The sequence below is a fragment of the Carassius auratus genome, chromosome 47, assembly GCF_003368295.1.
Source record: "Carassius auratus strain Wakin chromosome 47, ASM336829v1, whole genome shotgun sequence".
Taxonomy (NCBI): domain Eukaryota; kingdom Metazoa; phylum Chordata; class Actinopteri; order Cypriniformes; family Cyprinidae; genus Carassius; species Carassius auratus.
In genome coordinates this window covers 6552885-6572357 of record NC_039289.1, presented here as the reverse complement: position 1 = coordinate 6572357, position 19473 = coordinate 6552885, and the positions used below count along the sequence as shown (strand labels likewise).

The window sequence follows — 19473 nt, the reverse complement described above, 5'->3', positions numbered from 1 at the left end:
AGTCATGTCACTCAGCGGCCATCTTTGAAACGGGCATGCAAGTGCAGCTCCTAGCTCCTATCTAAACATCACATTCCCCGTGGACCAACACACCTGACAGAAGGTTTTTTTATTTGTTTGTTTGTTTTTTGCCAAGGACCATCACCCAGGGACAGTGAGCAGCCAGTGGCCCATTGGTTTGTCTCCTATTGACAGTGTAAACATCCAGTCACAATGCACTATAGATGGTGCAATGAAGTATTTTGCTCCACCTTTGTAAAGAACGCATCACCCGAACTTCTTCCTCGTCAACTTTTCCCATGTTTTCACAGCAGCTTTATCAAGAAAGAAGGCTCTAATTGAGGGGGGATTTTGGGGGTTGGCATCCCCAAGGTTGAAAAATATGACAAACAGCAGTAAAACCACCATCCCCTTTGGGTAAATAATGTGTATAATGCCAAACTTACTATGCAAATGAAATGTAAGAATATTAAATGAATGAAAGATAATGAATGATAGATAATTCATGAATACTGCAATTGGCCAATCATAGCTAGGTTCTGTAACAAGCTGTGCACAAGAAAAAATCTGTTTCCGTCATTTTTCGCACATTATTTTACGACAGAAAAGGTGTGATTTTTCCGTCATTAGAATTTAAAAATATCCCCCACATAATGTTATTGTGCTGTATGCGTTAAGGCTGATTTATACTTCTGTGTCAAACCTTCAATGTAGCCTACACATAGATACACCTCCTAAACCGTTGCCTATGCCGTAGCCTGATGTGCACCTCTCCAAAAATCCTACAGTGCTTCAATTCTATGCGGACCTTAATCGACGTGAGTCAGCCCACGAGTTGTGCTGGACCCGAGAGAGGAAAAAGAGTGGCTCTGTTCTCGCCTTAGCAGGAACACACCAAAAAACTGCTTGATAGATGGAGTTTCGTTTTCAGGAGGTGATGTCCTGCAGTACAATTTCCTCGTCCCAAAGAGAGACAGCGGGCTCAGACCCATTCTAGATCACAGTCATCTGAACAGCTCACTTTTGCACCGGTCGTTCAGGGTGATGTCAGTCAAAAAGATTCTCACGCATATTTCCCCAGTGGATTGGTTTTTGACCATGGATTAGAAAGATACTTACTTTCACATCCACATAGCTCCCCATTACAGAAGACTCCCCATTACAGATTCTTGAGATTTGGGGAGTGGGAGTGGCATATCAGTATGCAGTCCTTCCGTTTGGACTCCACTGGGCCTGCTCCACATGCTGCCCCTCCAATTTTGGCTAAAAGCCTGAGTCCCATCCCACTCTTTTGGCGGTTAAAGAAATTTCCGGTCAGGGTGGACCACTGCTGTATCGAAGCTGTGGCCCCCTGGAAGACCACTCACCTGTTTCAGACAGGAGTGAGGATGGATGTGGCCTCCAGAAGGAAGGTGATCACAACCGACGTGTCTAACTCAGGGTGGGGCGTGCTGTTGGAGGGCAATCTGGCATTTGGCTCTTGGACAGCTCAGCAGAGATGCCTATATATCAACTGACTGGAAACGTTTGTCGTCTCCTTAGCCCTTAATATCCTTCTTTCCAGCCATTAAATGCCACCACGTCCTAGTTCATTCAGACGGCATGACAGTGGTGTCTTATATCATTATTAATGCTGTCCAGAAGGCAAAGGTCGACCTCTTTGCCTTGGAAGACAACTCTCATTGCCCAATATTTTTCTCAACACACACTGGCCCACGACTGGCCCAGGGCTCGCCTGTATGTGTTTCCTCCTATCGCCCTGATACCCCAGATCATCAGGTGAGTCAGAAATGCCAGAAATGGTCAGTATTCCTCAACTGGTGCTCTGCACGACAATTGGACCCATTTTCATGTGACGTGTCCTGCATGCTGACCTCTCTGCAAGAGTTGCTGGATAAGGGGTGCGCCCCATCCACACTCAAAGTATATGTGGCAGCCATCACAGCGAAACAATCTCTTGAGGCCGGCCATTCAATAGGCAGAAACTACTTGGTCGTTAAATTTCTGAAGGGTGTGAAGAGACTGAATCCTCTTTGCCCACAGTCTGTTCTGAGTTGGGACTTATCCATGGTCCTAGGGGCCCTAAAATGGCCCCCATTTAAGCCACTCAGTTCAGATGACTTGCGGCCCTTATCGCTTAAAATGGGCCTTCTCCTTGCTTTGGCAACAGTTAAGTGAATGGGTGTCTTATAAGCGCTGTTAGTAAGAGTTTCATGCCTTGAGTTTGGGCTTAATCACTGCAAAGTTATTTTGAAACCGAGATACGGCTATGGAGTGCTCTCTACTCCTTTAAGAGCGCAAGTAGTATCTCTATTGGTGCTCCCCACTGCACACGCTGAGCAGGGACCAAACACTTTTTTTTTTCATTTTGTAATCGATTGATGATTATTGGTCTATAGTGTCTATAGAGATTATTGGTCTATATAGGAAGTAGTAAGTAATTAAGGATAATTAATTAATTTTTTTAGTGTGTGAATACAAGGAACAAAGTCATAATTATGTGGGACTGCATGAACAAATCTGTACAGTCACTAACCTTTTGATCTGAGGCCTTCGGGCTTAAATCACTGGGGCAATACAGTCAACAAAATGAAGGAGGAGTTACAGTTAGAAATTTTTAGTGGGATTTTGGGGATTTTTGATAGTCCACTAAGCAAAAAACAAGTCTGATTAGAAAACCAACCTGAGTCAGAACTGAAGGCTTAATGATGCAATGCGCTTAACCTTTTGCAATATGGTATACAAGGTTTGTTTAACAAACTGTAAATAATAAGTCACGTTTATTATCAACCAAAAATGCAATAAAATATGCAAAATATGCAATGCCTTTTCATTGGCTACTTTTTCTCCTGTCAAATTCCAGAAGAGTTAATAAAAGAGACATGATGCTAACATACCATTATGAGACTAGTGGATTACAGGTTACATGAATGAAACTCTAATTTACCATTGTGAAAGGAAGATGATGTGATGTAAACCTGCTATGGACATTAAAGATGAAAGGCTTCAGTAAGCAGAAGAAGTGCTTTGTGAATCTCCACAGTGTACATTTAATCCTTCATTTAACTAGATATTTAGTAATGTTTTACTACCTCTAATGCAAATACATTATTGCACTGCATACATACATATAGAAACAAATTTTGATTAGCGAGAAACAATAAAAAAAATGGCTTGTGCATTGTGAAATGCAAAATATGAATTTGTCAACATCACATTATTTCAATAGCCTGATTTTATTATTTTTAAAAACTGCAGTCTTAATTTCTTTCTTAATCACAATTGAACACAGATTTGTCAATGTCTATAATATATATTTAACATGGCATTTTATGTATCAGATTAGGGGCAGACAGATTTTGTGAAATATGGAAGAAGAAAGAGGTTGCTCCAAAAAATAATACATATCCTACTTGTAAGTGTTAACACATCTAAATAATCCAAGTAACATCTATATTCGGTATAAACTCTTGTTTTAGTTCACAAACAGTATGCAGAATTCTTTATCAACTGTGGGTCCAAAATGTGAATCATACACACATAATAAGCACAATATAGAAAATGAAACTTTTGAATGTCATGAGAGCTTGAACCATGTTCTTAACCCTTCAGATGATTTCTGTTGAGAAGTTCAGGTCAACGGCCGCTTTGATGAGTCGTCACACCGCACATCTTTCCGATGTTTCCACCGGAGCCGTTAATTATGCTGTACCTTTAAAACTTTTTTTTACATACATACTGACTTAATATAGAAGTCACTGAATAATATTTATTAAAAATATTGTTCCTAATGGGTTGTTACCATGGTGCAAAGATACAAAAACACCCCATAACCTTTCTTTCCCATAAGTTTCAGCGAGCATCAAACGATTTCTTAGTTCTTGTTGTGGTCACGCAGGTTTGAGGGTTTCATTTCCCTCACAGTGATAAAAGGTTTACACAGTTATATGTGCCAGACAGCTTATGTTTCCTATAATGTTGTTTTCGTGATGTCAGTTTGGATTCACACATATTATAGTATAGCAAATCATACTGGCAGATATGTCAACTTCCCTAAAGTGTTTCTTGTCAACTACTGTTATAAACTTTCATTTTGCAAACCACGCTGTTTCTTTGAAGACAAAAAAAATGACAAAACATTTCAGGATGGCGTACCTCCATTCATTTTCATTATTTTTATGAACAGCCCACAAATGAAATGATTATTATCATTTATAAAATTCAAAACGTTCAAATATTTCGGATGCTCACAAGCTTACATTAGGCATTGTTTACGAATACAAAGGAAACTTTTAGTCAATAAACTACTTTCTATCCACCAACCACCGTGGCACGGCATGTAACCACACACTGATGGCAAATTAAAACCAAGCTTGTCCTTCTGAATCATTTGTGTAGTTCCTAGTGGTTAGAGTACGGTTACTGGGGGAGTGAAAATATGCTGGTCTATACATCTTGTGTTTCATTCAGTACGCTTCTTTATTTGCTTTGGTTTATCGTAATTGTGCTCATCCCGAATGTTCTGTTTGTACATGGGTTTAGAAATTTGGCCGTTGATGTGGAATTAGACAGCTTTCATTAGTCACAGTCTCAACCAACACTATTTTCACCAACACAATGTTGTTCTTGCAGTGAACCACGCAGTCTTTGCTTTGTAGAAACTATTTGTTGGCAAGAGCATCTCCCTCTGGCCTTACCTTTTAACTGATTGATTTCAACTGATTCAACTGAATTGACTGATCCTTAACAAAGAATTTATTGTAAGTAAAATATACAGCAATGCCACACAAATATAACAACCTTAGACCGTATTTCAATTTAAACATCTGTTCTGGGAGTATTTGGTACAAAATTCAGTGAAAGGGTGGACTTGTCCGCCATCTTGATTGCGCAGTCTTGGTTGTAAAAACATCTGAGATTTAACTTTGAATCTGAGTTAATTTGTGCTACTTTTGCTCTGGTGCATGTCTGGTATAGCTTTTACAGTGGTTTCAGTGCTCAAGTAGAGCAACTAGGTCCACTTTACACCAACCCCAACCACACTGCAAAAATATTTGTCATTTCAATCAAACTGAGATAGATTTGAGATGTAACATGTTTGAAGAAAGATCATTATCAGTAAATCCATGCGTTATGACTGAGACCAAGCCTTATCCAATAATGGCTATGTAATGCAAATTGGTCTAATTGTAAGATTTGTAGACTTGATTTAGTAAATTGTAGAAATTCAATAGCCCCTTTCACACTGCACGTTGGACCCGGAAAATTGGGTCGCCTTCTGTGTGAACGCAAACACGTCCCGGGATTGATCCTGGGTTGGGGACCTAGTAACATTGCCGGGTTCAGTCCTGGAACGAGCTCTGTGTGAACGAAAGCCAGAGTTAATGGTGTAAAGGGTGTGTCGTAGTGATGACGCACGTTATCACGCAACTTTTTTACCAGGTGTTTTGAAGGCAGATCAACATTCGCAACAAAATAAAATATGTGCAAACTGTAATGAATCAGAGATCTGTTAGTTCCTCACTTTCCGCGCTGAAGCTGAGATCTTTCACCAGCTTAAGTGAAAGTTAACGTGCCTAGCCTTTTCGACTCGTACATTACACGTCACATCCTGATGTCATGTGTCTTTACAGGACCTTTACGGGTTGTGTGTGAATGCACGCACATATTCCAGGTAATCACTGGCAGTGTGAAAAGGGCAAAATCTAGCGACCCGGGAACAATTGCCGGGACACATTACCAGTGTATTTTCTGGAATTGCAGTGTGAAAGGGGCGATAAACATGATGACCTATTAATTTATTTAAAAATACATTAAAAAAGTGCAGTTTATACATGGAATGTTTTGAATACACTTATAGTTAGTAACGAGCATGTTTTTAATTTCTGTATTAATATATTTTTTTTTTATTGAGGATGCAGGGATGTCGGAGAGATACAACTGTCCTGATATCACAATAAAGTAAAATACAAAACAGTTTTAAGTAGTGTGGCATAATGTTTTATTATTATTGTTATTTTTTTTAAAAAATGCTTTGATTATTAATATTTGAAAAAAAAGAAAAAACATTTGACATTTAATTACAAGGCAAGGTTAGTTCAAGTTGAATGCCATGTGGTGCAACTGTATTAAAGGAAATGTTTAAAATTCAAAATTCTGCAGCAGAACGATGATATCTCGGATCATTACCTAATCTCATGTATACTCCATAAAGCTAACAACAATCTGTATTGTATAAAGAGCAATATAAATAAAGGTGACTTGACTTCATTTTGGATGTACCATTTAGATCCATAAATTAATAAATTGTTGCAGCTGTTTTTGTAGAGATGCCTTTCAGCATTGTACGTGTCTCGCTCAAGTCAATGATTTTAGTAGTAATGGGTCATTCTTGAATGATTAGATCATTTTGAACGAATCTTTAATGTGACTCGGGAAGAACAAGTCATGTCGGGGAGTGAGCTGCTCAGTACCGCATAAACAACATCCTATTGGTTCTGTACTGGAATTAGTTCCCCTGTTTTGAGTCTTTGGATTGTTCGAGTTGTTCGTTCATCACGTAACTGAGCCATAAGCTTAACCTATGCAGTCTGAGCCGGAAAGAGACTTAATAATAATAACCAACTCTTTAATACCTTAGTTGCAACATTCAGTGTTATGGAAAATAATTATTGATATATTGTTATAGGTTATATATTGCTATATATTTTGTAGTGTGATCAGTGTTTGTGTTAGTAGACGACGTGTTCATTTTACTGAACGAGATTCAAAGGTCCAAGTCTTAAAATGACCCAAACTTCCCATCACTAGATTTTAGAAAGTTAATCGCCAAGAGTTGGTTTTGCCTGCAGTGCCCCCACTGAACGGGAGAGTAACAGCAGAAGGTCTGAAGAAAGAAGAGGAGAAATGGTGGTATTATTAATTATATTATATTAATAATTAATGAGTAAGCAAACTCTTGTACCTCAGTTAAATGCCAAGTCATGTATGTTGCATTGTGGAATATAGTATTCCTCATTGTGTTTGTTCCTATATGCGCATTCAAGCAAATCTGGTCCAAGCATACAAAACATTTGTATACAGTGTTCACACTGCATATGGCAATATAATATTAATACTATTGTGAACACTTAGAATCATGCTCTTTCTATTAATTACAATATATCCCTCTGATTCAATAATAGCACATCCTTTATGCTGTTATGACAACAGTTGACTTAACTCCAGTTGGATGTTGGGAAAACAGATTGTTTTATTTTAACCTTGCTCTGTGATATATTTTCCAGTGATCATATAGGCTAGAAAAAAAAGTTAAATGAATTTCCAGCTAAAATATTTCAGAAAAATAACTTTCCGTGATCAGTGTATAAGTAGCCTAATCTTTTTCTGCTAATCTTTCATCCTTATTAAATATAGGAATGAATAGAACAAATATTCAGTTAAAGTTGAAATAACGTCTGTTTATAACTTTGAGAGAACACTGCCAGAACGTTAGCCAATGAGGAGTTTATCCTTAAACACAACATCCAGAAACAAACAGAAGTGCGAAAGAGACATGATTCAACAAATGCGCTAACATATCCATGAGACTCAAGGGCTGGGTGGCACAGGGAACTCCTGGAACTGTGATTTACCTGGATAAGACGCTGGGGAGAAGAGAACGGAAAAAGTGAGCCCTTTGGGATCTTCTATCAAGCAACAAAAAACATTAAGGAGGTGAAGTGGTTTGTAGGTGAAACTCCCAAGTATTCAACCATCAACCATCATTTTCATCAGTCCTGTGGCTGCAGATCTTTAGTATGTTTCCGCTGGGGGCGTTATGCTGTACGCAAGATACTTTTTTATTTATTTATTGATCAGTAGTTATGGAAGCACTCAACAACATTTGGTACCTTTGGGCTGCCACACATATGTTGATGTTTCCAGTGGAAGCCAGTTTTCTTCATTGTTTAACACTTTCCTATTGGGTTTTGTTTCCAGGACAACATGATGCGGAGCTACAAATACACTCTTCTGACCTTTTTGCCTCTTAACCTGTATGAACTGTTCCAGCAAGCAGCAAATCTTTCTTCCTACTTATTGTGGTCTTGCAGGTTCGTGGGTCTTGTTTCCAATTTCTGTTGCAGAAAGATTCACTCCAGTAATTCACATTTAAATGTCAAACCCAGTTATTTGAATCGCATATTTCTCCTATAAACACTGAACTCAAGAGACCAAATTGAACTCATGATGAATGAAACATGCTCTTTTGCAAATAGTAAGTCAAAAACAGTCATATCTAAAAAAAATGGCAAACACCCTGTTACAATAAATAAAATGAAAATCATAGAAACATCAGTTAGGTTGTATAGGGTAAATACTCATAAATCTCTTTTAACATTGGCAATGATATGCTTTATTCTTGACCCCATGTAGTCTACAGGTGCTGGTCATATAATTGAATATCATCCAAAGTTGATTTATTTCATTAATTCCATTCAAAAGGTGAAACTTGTATATTATATTCATTCATTACCCAGACTGATATATTTCAAATGTTTATTTCTTTTAATTTTGATGCTTATAGCTGAGAACTAAGGAAAATCCCAAATTCAGTAGCTCAAAAAATGTGAATATTACTTAAGACCAAAACAAAGAAAGGATTTTTAGAAATCTTGGCCAACTAAAAAGTATAAAAATGAAAAGTATGAGCATCTACAGCACTCAATACTTGGGGCTCCTTTTGCCTGAATTACTGCAGCAATGTGGCGTTGCATGGAGTTGATCAGTCTGTGGCACTTCTCAGGTGTTTTGAGAGCCCAGGTTGCTCTGATAGTGGCCTTCAGCTCTTCTGCATTGTTGGGTCTGGCATATTGCATCTTCCTCTTCACAATACCCTATAGATTTTTTATGGGGTTAAGGTCAGGCGAGTTTGCTGGCCAATTAAGAACAGGGATACCATGGTCCTTAAACCAGGTACTGGTAGCTTTGGCACTGTGTGCAGGTGCCAAGTCCTGTTGGAAAATGTAATCCGCATCTCCATAAAGTTGGTCAGCAGCAGGAAACATGACGTGCTCTAAAACTTCCTGGTATACGGCTGTGTTGGACCTCAGAAAACCTCAGAAAACACAGTGGACCAACACCTGCAGATGACATGGCACCAGAAACCATCACTGACTGTGGAAACTTTAAACTGGACCTCAAGCAACGTGGATTGTGTGCCTCTCCTTCTCTTCCTCCAGACTCTGGGACCCTGAATTTCCAAAAGGAAATGCAGAATTTACTTTCATCAGAGCACATAACTTTGGACCACTCAGCAGCAGTCCAGTCCTTTTTGAAGCGAGACGCTTTTGATGCTGTCTGTTGTTGAAGAGTGGCTTGACACAAGGAGTGCGACAGCTGAAACCCATGTCCTGCATATGTCTTTTTTATAGTGGTTTCTTGAAGCACTGACTCCAGCTGCAGTCCACTCTTTGTGAATCTCCCCCACATTTTTGAATGGGTTTTGTTTCACAATCCTCTCCAGGGTGCGGTTATACCTATTGCTTGTACACTTTTTTTCTATCACATCTTTTCCTTCCCTTCGCCTCCCTGTTAATGTGCTTGGACACAGAGCTCTGTGAACAGCCAGCCTCTTTTGCAATGACCTTTTGTGTCTTGCCCTCCTTGTGCAAGGTGTCAATGGTCGTCTTTTAGGACAACTGTCAATTCAGTCCCCATAATTGTATAGCCTACAGAACTAGACTGAGAGACCATTTAAAGGCTTTCCAGGTGTTTTGAGTTAATGGATTGATTAGAGTGTGGCACCAGGTGTCTTCAATATTGAACCTTTTCACAGTATTCTAATTTTCTCAGATACTGAATTTGGGATTTTCCTTAGTTGTCAGTTATAAACATCAAAATTTAAATGAATAAACATTTTAAATATATTAGTCTGTGTGTAATGAATAAATATACAAATTTAAATTTTTGACTGGAATTAGCTTAATAAATCAACTTTTTGATGATATTCTAATTATATGACCGGCACCTGTATATTGGAAATGGCATGATGAATTGGCTCCATAGTGCACAAGGTATAAAGTCAGTTTTTTTCCTGTAATCTGTCCATATTGTGCAAATGTGCTCATATTTTTATAATTACAAATATCCAAATGCCTGTAGGCTCTGAAGTATATTCTATGAAGATCATCTACAGTATATAAAACAGATCCACAGTTCTTCATAGAGTTTATGGGAAATAGTACAGAATGTTAAAAGTGATTTATTTTTTATTGTGTTTCTTTGTTTTAACAATAAATAATAGAATGATAATATATTCATATTCATTATTTATATAATCATTTGATATAAATGTGTCTGTTCATCTTATATTTAATATAAAAATTAAATATTTGTGTAGTGTTGTGTTTGTATATACTAATAACAGATTGAATTCACATTTATAAATATAGAATTATTTATTAATATAGAATTTATGTAGTTGTAGTGTGTGTGTTTTATATATATAATATATATATATATGTGTGTGTGTGTGTGTGTGTGTGTGTGTGTGTGTGTGTGTAGACGTTTGTGTAATTAATCAATTTAATGATATATATATATGTAAAATTGATAACATTTAATTTATGAAATCTATATAAAAGATATAAGTGGAAATGTATGCTGCTTCATGCATACATTCACTGTGTGTTCCTATAATTTCATACCATCCCTTTGATCTGCTTGTGCGTGGGTGTAAAGATGTGGCCACAGACTGTTATTCTTGTCATTCTCTCAACCAATGCATTTAAACTACTTTCACTTACATAGAAGTTTGAAGAACAGCAGTATCTCAGTTTTCGCCCATTTTCCCCTCACTCCCACATCTATCCGTCATGCTCCCTCTCAGGGCCGCCAACGCAGTGATGCACAAATTAACCAGCCCCAGTGTGACATTCTCACTCCTGAGGGGTGAACAATGCTGTCAGGGGCCTGGAGATGGTGGAGACCAAAGCTCAGGAACAAAACAAACATATATTCATAAAAATTTACAGAGAAACTCTCACATAAAAAGTCTTCCCCTCTTAAATCTCTCCATTCCAGATTCAGAACCGTTTAGTGGAAAGATGTGCATGTTGTAGACACTCTCCAGATTAATAAGGACCAGATCATAACTGTGAGTGTGTGCATCTGTGTTTCTAACCCAGCTACAGCAGTCAAAAATGTCATTATAAACAAATATTAAACCTTTTGGTCTCATTTTATGTCTCAACGTGGATCTATTATGTTATTTCTCCTAGCTTATGCTGACAGCGCTGAAGTTTCTTCTGTTGTTTATCCCAGGCAGATCTGCTCCTCCTTTGCAGCACTGAGCCACAAAGCCTTTGCTATGTAGAAACAGCAGACATCGATGGGTAAGAGCATCTCCCTCTGGACACACACTAGAACTGACTGACTAGCTTTCCCACAGCAGCTAAAAGCTACTTGCTGAACCACTCTGTAATATTCAAACAGTTCTATGAACTGGTGTGTTCTATAAATTTGTATTTTACGGTACACTCTTAGGAAAAATAGTTCTAAACAGTACCAGATTAGGATTCTGTGGCTTGTAACAATAGCAGATGCCTTTTAGGTGCCTCATAGAACATTTTTATAAAGGTTTTATATGGATAATGCATTTAGGATCTCTTTTACTGGAGAAGGATCCTTAACCGAACAGACCTGGTCACATTTACATGTTCTGTTAAACTTCAAAGAGGAAATGACATGATTGGTAGGAAACTGTTTACTATTTGAGACGTTTCATTTATAGACATTTTAAGAACGAAAATGTACCTGTTAAGAGTGTGTTGGCATTCTGTGTATAAATGGAGAGCTGAGATCCAGAAAATCAATAATGAGGAGGCTTCGACAGTTGCAGATTTGAAAAGCAAAAAGCCTTGAATAAAGAAGCCTAAACTCTAACACAAAGGAACATTTCAGCATAAAAGGATTCTTCGGGCTGATATGGTTCTAAATAGAAGCGTTCCAGTATAAAGAACCTCTAAACAACCACCTTTTTAAAGAGGGTGGTGAAACAAACACTGAAATATATTATATGTTGGTTGTGTCGTGGAAAACTAGCTTCAGTGCTAAAGTAGCATGTTTGCATTCTGCTGTTTGCAAAGAAACCAACTTGAAGTTTTGCGAGGCTCTGAGTGTAACTCATACTGAACTGAATGGGGAATCTCCATTTGACTCTCTTTCTCTTTCTCTTACATTAGGTATCTTGTAGTGGGAAGAACCAAAAGGTAACTTGCATTCTTTCAAGGGTGAGTTCCTTTGGAAAGGAGACCGCCACCTTCTGGACACAGGCCACCTGCTCCTCCGAGAAACTGTGCTGCGAAATAGCCTATGGACTGGCCATATACACAGGTAAATAAAATCTGTGCTAGTTGTTGCCTAACTGCTAATAGCCCTATCTATTTTTTTCAGATGGGCTTGTATGACACAAAATGTGATCATTGTTCATTGTTCTTTGACCATGAAAAGTTAGAAACTGTGGAAAACTGAAACAGAAGAAACTCAAGTGTACATGCTACTAAACAAAACTGTGTTGGTGGTAAGAGAGAGGAAAAAAGCATATAACTTTGCATCAACTATTATATAACTTAAAATGAACATGAATAGCATGATTAGTCGGTTTTTTTAACTGCATCGAATATGTGTAATCACTCCTTGACCATATATAACAATTAAAATCATAAGCAAATATTATACATAATCGGTTATAGTGACATTTGAATAATTATAGTAAAAAATCTTATTTTTACTAATTAAAAACTCATTTTAATTACCAAAAATATAACTGTGAAGACAAGTAAATAATCTTCATTCCTTTTTCTTATTTCGGCTAGTTTTGCGATTTTATTTACAATATATACATTTTGTTATGACAGTTTTTTATTTATTTTATTTGTGTATGTATGAATTTATCATAAATGTATTTTATTTTTTATTTAGAAGTGATTTTATTACAAATATGTACAAATATTATATATTTTTATTTTTAAATGTGTATATATTTTATTTTTTTATTAATTTTACTTTTTAATTTTACTTACTAGAGGTTACGCATATCCCAGATTTTAGTAAAAATAACCATATTTTATGTATCTGTTTAGTAAGTTTAGTATTTTATATTTAGTTTGACTTCCTGAGGTTGACACATCAAAATATTTTTTTGATTTTATGATGGAAACACATTTACTTAATAAATATCCTGATGCACAACAAAAAACTCAACACAACATAACATGACACAGTCATTTATAAGTAAGACAAAAGAGCCACATCTGATCACTATCAGCGACCTCATCAAAAGGACTATAAAGCACTCACCTCAGCCCCAGTTCTAGGTCAAATTGCTCTAAAAAAATTCTAGCTTGAAATTGTGAAAATAAACTGTGTTGGCTTCACTTACCACTGCCTCCTGTTATTATCCTGACAGCCACAGGCATCTTGGTTGCTGGAACTTTCCTTTTTATTAATGATCATTTCCACAAGTTTACTATTAAAGGGATAGTTCACCCAAAAGGAAAATTACCCCATTATTTACTCGTCCTCAAGCCATCCTAGGTGTATATGACTTTCTTCTTTCAGATGAATACAGTCAGAGTTATATTAAATAATGTCCTGGCTCTTCCAAGCTTTATATAATGGCAGTGAATGGGTGTTGAGATTTTGAAGTCTTATAAAGCGCATCCATCCATCATAGAAGTACTCCACACGGCTCTGGAGTTAATAAAAGGCCTCTTTTTTTAAATTTTTGGGTAAGCTATTCCTTTAAGTGATCATTTTGATCTCTTGAACACATGGAATGGAAATTATGCTTCATTCGCAAATCTTTTAAGCAATATTGTAATTTCACGCAGTTAAATTCAGAACTTTGGATGGAAACCTAATTTGTCACCGGAAATCAAAATCTATTTGACTCTAAAGTGATTAAAATGATTAATGATTAAATGGTTTGAACTATTTTTATGATTATATTAGTTTTTCAAAGTAATGTTATAGATTTAAAAAGTTATATTAAGGTTACTTTGAACTTATTAAATATTTTATAACTGAGAATATGAAAAGTTAATATTAAAAGATTAATCTTTTTTATAATTTAATTAAAATTATTCAATATTTAAATAAAAAATTCAATATTTTGTAACTGAGAATGAATTAGAAAGAGAAATATTATATTATATATATATTTAAAATGTTATAAAGGTTAATAATACTTTTTTTAAAGTTATAATTTAAAGTTTGAGACATAAAATGAGACCTAAAGGTTTAAAAATATATATTAACCTTATTTTTTTTTTTTTTATGTTTCAAAATGTTATGGATATTTAAATTATTTTGATTAAATATTTTATAATTTAGAATTAATGAATATAAACCTTATTTATAATTTATATATTTATAATATTATACAATAAAAAATAACATGGGAATCAAAATTTAAAAGCATCTATTTCCATGTTTTGCATGACCATGCAAACCTTTTTCATTTTCTGAATTTGAGAAATTATGTAGGCCACCAGGAGGGAGTGTTAAAATATTGTTTAAAAAAAAACAACAATAAAAAAAGGAATTTCAAGAAGATTCCCTTAATTTTGAGACTCTACTGATCAATCCGAATCTTGAATTTTCAGGAGCATCACCAAATGCTTACAGTACCCCTGAGGTTTGGCTGACCACAGGCATTGCTGTCCTTCCCTCAATAACCATACGGGCCTTAGATGTTGTACTTACAACCCCCAACAGACATAAGGTTGATCCCTACTTTCCTTACCACAAATCCTTTTGTCACAATTAGCATATAAGACGTTTTTTTTTTTTTTTGTTATGTATTATTTGTGCTTACCATATTTTCCCTTTGTATATGCATGCAGATCCACAGCTGGAATGAGTCTGTTGACCTGAAGTCTTTGTTTCAGAGAGGTAGCCTATAGCATCGTTCATCCCATGCAGTGTCCCAAGGGAAAGGTTTTGGAAAGTTAATCACCACAGGAGTTGAGCTTCTCTCTATGGTGCCCCCACAGGATAGGAGGGTTACAGCAGACGGTGTGAAGAAAGAATCTCCACAGGGTTCACGAATAGAATTGAATAGTGGTGATGTGTTATGCTAGCATCTTCAGTGTGTTTTTTTCATACACTGAAAATGTAATATAATTTCAATATATATTATTTTTCTTTTATTGCTGCAGTCAAATCCAGGCTAAATGAATAAACAGACAATAGCACGAAAATTTTCAACAATGGTTTTATTTTATTTCAAAACACGCAATTTACCCATATTACCTTTTTTTCTGTAACAGTTATTACTCCAATTTGTCTCCTTCTTGCACCGAATGAAAAGTGCTCAACGGGCTATCTGGCTCCCCCTGTTGGACAGGAAGAGGAATGAGGCTCTCCGCAATAACATGCCTTTTAACCTTTAACAGCTGCCTGAGAACAAGTTTGTGTGTGAATGTGAAGCTTCAGTGGGATATTAAAATTGGCAAAATTTTGTCCAGAAGATTTTAAACGCAGACAGGTGTTTTCTCCTTAATAGCTCCTGAACTAGAACTTGACATTGAACTTGAATACTAAAATTCATGAAAGGGAAATCCTTGCACCTATCAAATTTAGTCAGCAACAGCTTCAGAAACACCCACTGATTGTTTTTTATGGATTGTCTTTACCCTTGGATCAATCTTTGGTTTGGGTAGATGTGCTCTACAGAGAGTTTATGTGCATGTCATTGTTTACATTTAGAGCTTTTGACTTTGCACACACTCTTCAGTATATACTGTGTTTCAGTGTAAAGTAATCTGGGCTAATTTGCTCCACTGTTAAATTCCCTGCTTAAACACTTCAACCAGCACAAGATGTTAAGATAGGTTAGCTTATCATCTAGTTGGTCATTCAACCTGCCAAGTCCCCAAGAAATTTATAAAAACCAACAAACAAGATTTTCTAATCCCAGTCAAGTAAAGGCTGGTTACAGAAAGCAGGTAAAGTTTCAAGTATTCTGATGTATAATTGGTGCAGGTTTTCCTGAACATCATCCTGGTGACTAAAGTGGATTTTGAGCAACTGGAAAGAGCCTAAACCATGCAGTCACATCGATTAAGACTGAGGTAAAGGCTTTTCTTTTCTTTGTATTTTTGCATAGTTCTCTGTGCAAAGACGACCAGCCTCAGCAGCTCTTTATTGATTGGTTTGTGGTTATTAGAGAACCGTGTTAGTGCAAACGTTAGCACTTGTCTGCGCTAGCTCTTTTCAATTGGTCCAGCACTGTGGGAGTAGTTAGGTGAGAGAAAAAATGTAGCTAGATGCTAAAGTGAATATTAGTGTTAGCATCATGGTTACCATTAAACTATTACTTCTATTGTCCATTTTTGGTGGCTGAAATTTTGTGGAAGTTAAATCTTGAAAGAATGCATCTTTTCTATGTGTTACTATGAAATGCTACTTTAAGATTATCGGGGAATAGTTTTTGGAAAGTTAGCTAACGTAGCTCACCATAAGCACCACAGCAAGCTAAATAGGGCAGCTTCTTGCGACCACTGAGAGCCTCTTTCCTCCTTCCTTTCTCCTCATCTCCTCCTCCTCTCAGCCCGTCTTCTCTATATCATTTTTTCTCCTTGTTTTGAAACTGATTGTCTTCTACCATCACAAAGACACTTGGTTCTGATTGATTGACAGGTAACAGAAGAGGAAGAGCACAGTGTGACTAAGGGGGTTGGATTTGCAGACAGACCCTAAGAGAAACATGATGTACGTGATGCTGTTTTACAGTTGATGAGAGATCATGACTGGTAGGAGGGGTCTGTTGCAAAAAAAAACAAAAAAAAAACAAAACTGTCTGGTAGCATTCCTGTTTCACATGAAATGGTGTAAAACCCAATTCGAGAAACACGCCACATGTAAACAAATGTACACAAGATTACATTTAAGAAGAGGAGACGTGTGGGTCCATGACCAAGTTGAGTTGCCCAGGATACATGGTCATGCCCTACTTTAAAGAGTTATTTACATAAAAGAAATACAAGGAGGGCAGAGAGGGCTGTAACAATACATGCACACAACCAACGAAAAACAACAGTGACAGAAAATTCTACAAAACAAAGACCCCTCCAACACTTTTACCACCCTTCCCACCCATGTCCAACTTTCCCTGGGGTCTATTCATCCAAGTCACTCCCACCAAATTCCAGGTCGGCCCAGCTTTACTTTATACAGTATACAATAGTCATGCAGAAAAAGTGTCCCCACCACTTCAAATGGGAGGAGTTTGTCTTTTCATATTTTTTTTTTTTCATAATTAATGCTAGGAGCACTCAACACAATCAAGCTTTAAATAAAGAAAAAGGAAATGAACATAGTTTAGTTTAAATAACGCTTAAATTGAAATGATTAGAAACTTGATGCATACATTGAAAATTCAGTGTACTGTGATTTCGCTCTTTTCTGTCGTCGTCTTTCAATTTTTGTTGTTGTTGCTTTCTTCCACTCTCAAATCCTTTTCCTTTCTGTCATATCTAAACATTCAAATGTCTTTCTTTTATAAATAATTATTTACCGCAATCAAACTAAATCATAATAGTTGTAATAATGATAAACAATTGGCAAATGAGTAAACCAAAAAACCAAACACCAACAAAAACAATTTAACAGTATAAAGCTTCAAGTCACAAGTTCAAAAACTAACTATTATTAGTCTTAGTAGTGTTAGTGTACTCATTGTAATTAGCATTAGTTTAATCTGCATTACATAAAATTTACACAAAACATTTGAGGTATTTCAGAATCAATTGTCAACACCTTCCTGCCAAGTCCGTGTGGTTTCCAATGGGAGAAATATAAGAGGGAACTGGTTCAGTGTTTCTCTTAAAATGACCTCTTCTCCTGAATCACTTGCATTATTTAAATCGTTGATAATCAAATTGTAAAAAACAGGCTTTTATTCTAAACTTGTTCTGGACTAAAATATTAGCTTAAGAGAACCAAATTGCTCAGATTAAAATCCTGTCTGGTATTTTAGAAGTTGATTTATGATATATCTTGATTTAAATTAGACAGTTATCCTGAAAATCGGCCAAATGTGGGTACAGTACCTCGGCATATTAAGTGAAATCAGGGTGAATGTTTAAACACTGTGAGATATTTGCGAATATCTGCCAGTGCAAATAAAATAATCTGGCCTCACTCTCAAGACAGGCATAATGCAAAATAAAGCTGGCCGTTTTTAAAGTGCTCTCAGCACAAATAATTGCAGTTAAGTGACTGGAAAAACGATAAATAAAATTAGCATTATAAAGTGCTGTAACACCAGTGTATATCAAACGATAAAATCGCCCCTTGCTTCCATGTCTGTATGCCTGCCTACTGTACATTTGTATATTAAAGCGATTGTGCAAGGTTCCGTTCACACAGAACGCGTTAAAAACGCGAGACTATGCGCTTAGGAATGGAAAATAGCGCATGGTCTCCAGACGCGTTTTTAAAACTAGGCACGGGCCTTAAATCGCGCCGATCCCGCGCGAGACACTGAAAATGGCGCCAAGCGTGAATCAACGGTCAAAACGTCAGTGTAGCGCGTCTTTACTTAGAAAAACGAAGAAAAAACGCGTTCTGTGTATAACCTGACCAAGTGTGTGTGCTTCAGTTTGTGTATATCAGAGCAGTCCCACCCGTTGTTGAAGGAAAAAGGCACTCAACTCAATCTGCATAGCAGCCGCTTCCCTCAGTGCGGTGCTATACAGTCTGACTGCACTTATATGTCACTTTGTATGTGAAAATTCATTTGTATGTGTTTACAGCTGTAACAGCTTTGGTTATGCTATTGGGCTTTTGGTGTTTGGTGTGTATTCCTCCCTTTGGCAGCACAGGACTGGCAGGTCGAAGAATCTTTGGTATCAGTGGCTGTTTCACAAACCACCCAGCTCAGTGAGGTAGCCACACTGGTTCTCACTACAAACAAAAGGTCAGTTTTATCAGCTAATGTACATATAGATGCCCAGTGATTTGTGTAGCACAAATCTGCTCTCCAGGCCCACATGGAATCTATGGACAAAATTTATGTGAAAGATTTTTGCACAGAATTCGAATGCCAGTCATTTACAAAATTCTGCACATCTGCTGGCCACTGAATGTTCATTTATTAAAAACTTGGCTAATTTGATTATGCTTTCAGCTACACATTGCACCATGTTTGAATTTAATTCCGCTGATTTTTCTCCTGAAATTTTTGCAGATTCCATCTGGGCCTGCTTATAGATCAATCCTCAAGAGCATCGTCACATTAATAGTGCCCACTTTTATCTGTCCAGCAAGTCCTGCAACATTTCCAGTAATGCTACTGTTGCATTCAAACACACTAAAAAAAGACTCCTCTTCGATTTTTAACATCTCGCCACGGAGGTAAGGTTGTGCCCTTGCTTCACACCCATTCGGCAGGGTCTTTCAAGGATTTTGGGTAGAATTCTTTTT

General features: G+C 36.8%; 1 long non-coding RNA gene across 1 annotated transcript; it reads left to right on the top strand.

The window, feature by feature from the left end:
- Positions 1 to 11142: 11142 nt before the first annotated feature.
- On the top strand, positions 11143 to 19359 carry LOC113064932 (uncharacterized). Its single transcript, XR_003278912.1, has 3 exons — positions 11143 to 11375; positions 12225 to 12375; positions 14649 to 19359. It is a non-coding gene; the product is annotated as an uncharacterized LOC113064932 (long non-coding RNA).
- The last annotated feature ends 114 nt before the right edge of the window (positions 19360 to 19473 follow it).